At 52.7% G+C, this 2,194-nt stretch overlaps 1 pseudogene; it reads left to right on the plus strand.

The window, feature by feature from the left end:
• The first annotated feature begins 489 nt into the window (after positions 1–489).
• LOC118994465 (ubiquitin-conjugating enzyme E2 D2-like) lies at positions 490–1,249 on the plus strand (annotated as a pseudogene).
• Positions 1,250–2,194: the final 945 nt, after the last annotated feature.

A 2,194-nucleotide genomic window follows, 5' to 3' on the forward strand; every position in this document is an offset into this window, starting at 1 on the left:
CACCCCCCTGAATTTCCCTCCATGGACCTTCATGCCTTCCCCCCCATTCACTTCCATGGCCCCTTCTGCCCCTCTACTACCCATTCCCCTCTACCACTTGTGTTCCCTTCCACTCCCATCCATTGTCCTCAACCCCCCACATTCCTCTCTGTGATCCCTCCTGCCCTCCACCCCCCTTCCCCTACAGAGCCCCTCACCCCTCAATCCATTCCATGGTCCCTCTCACCTTCCACTCCCTGTCATTCGGGCCCTCTATCTCCCCTGGCCCTGCCCCCACTGACTTTCTGACATCATCAGAGGGCCCTTGTGACATGACAGAACATATCCTATCTTGCCCCAGGCACGCAGCTGAGGGCAGAGAGAGGCAGAAGTGGCTGGTCCTGTCCCAGGGCCATAGGGTTTACCCGCAGCACAGCCTTGGGCAGCAGACCCAGCGGTGGAAGAGGAAGAGATGGAGGAGCCAGGGATGGAGGAGCCAAGGATGGAGAAAGAAGAGGTGGAGGAGAAAGGGATGGAGGAGCCAGGGACCAGTGGCACACAGGTGAGCAGTAGCCCCTGAGGTCCTGCTGGTCCAGGTGAATCCCAAGTCTTCCTCCCCCCGCACCGTCCCTGTCCCCCACACCCACCTAGCACCCCACAGCCTGGCTCCAGCCTTCTTACCCACCCACCGACCTGGGGGTGGCTGCCCCTCTAACCCTGGCCCCCCTAAGCCACACCCGCCCTAACCCATACTGCCCCCCTGACCTGTGGTCCCCTCTTTGTCCCTACTAGGATATCCGGGCCATCCCCGCTCCCTTGGACACGTCCACGGCTCTGAGGCAACTACACAAGGAACTGACAGACATCACCAATGATCCCCCTCCCCGTGCTCTGCGGGGCCGGTGGACGATGACATGTTCACATGGAAGGAGACCATCATGGGTCCCGCTGACAGCCCCTATGAGGGAGGTGTGTTCTGCCTAACATACAATTCTTACACAACTACCCCTTCAGGCCCCCACAGATTTACTTCACCACCCCTATCTACTACCCCAATATCAACTGGAGAGGCTACATCTGTCTGGATATTTTCAGGTCCCAGTGCTCTCCCATCATGACCATATCCAAACTCCTGTTGTTCATCAGCTCCATGCTCTGTGACCCCGACCCCAATGATGCCTTAGTTCCCTCCATTGTAAGGATGTTCTTAAAGGACAGGGACACCTATGATACCATGGCCCGAGCTTGGGCCAAGAAGTATGCCATGTGAGTGAGAGGTAAATGATAACCATCACCTCAATAACACACCTGCTTGTTGGAACCGCTGTCTTTTGACTGCTTTTTTGGAGGCATCCTTTGCCCATCTTGCATGTGCCACATCTGCTCATGTGGAGCGGGAGGGGGATGCAGGGAGGGGGGCAAGGTCAGGGGATGGGGGAGTGGGAGAGAGGCCAGTTTTTATGAGCATTTTACTGAAAGCCTTCTTTCCTGCTTCAGGATCGGAAAGCAAGAGCAAGGGGGTGGTGGGCTTAGGATGAGCCCTTTAGAACTGACAATGGGGAGGAAAAAGTAGATGAAGACTAGAAAGCTCATTAGGTATCTATTTTATTCTGAAGAACTTGTGTCTTTAGGTGTGTTGCTTTGGCCAGGATGACTAGTAACCCGTATCCTCTACTTTGAGGCCTACATCGAACTGGACAAACATCAAGTGGATGAGGAATAACATAAAACGATGTGCTTTGTTCCCAGAATTCTCCACCCCCAACCCTTCAATGCCTACCTTTTGACCAACCTGCCTCCCTCCACACTCTGTGTTGCACCCCACTTCTCAGGACATGCCTCTTTACAATAGCTAATATGTACAAGTAGCCCAAGTGACCATCAGTAGATGAGTGGAAAGAACAACTGTGGTACATTCACACAATTGAATAGTATGTGCCTATAAAAAAAGAAGGAAATCTTACCCTTTGGGACAGCATGGATGGACCTGGAGAGCATTATGCTCAGTGAAATAAGCCAGTCAGAGATAGACAAATACCATATTCTTTCACTGCTATGTGGGATCTAATGAACAAACTGAACTAACAAGGAAATGGGGACAGGCTCAAAGATAGTGAGCAGGTTAACAGCTGTTAGAGGAGGGAGGGAGTGGGGGCTGGGTGGAAAGGTGAAGGGATTAAGAAAAACAAATCTCATAGACACAGACAACAGTATG

The sequence above is a fragment of the Sturnira hondurensis genome, unplaced genomic scaffold, assembly GCF_014824575.4.
Source record: "Sturnira hondurensis isolate 20B ecotype Veracruz unplaced genomic scaffold, ASM1482457v3 Scaffold0009341, whole genome shotgun sequence".
Lineage (NCBI taxonomy): Eukaryota > Metazoa > Chordata > Mammalia > Chiroptera > Phyllostomidae > Sturnira > Sturnira hondurensis.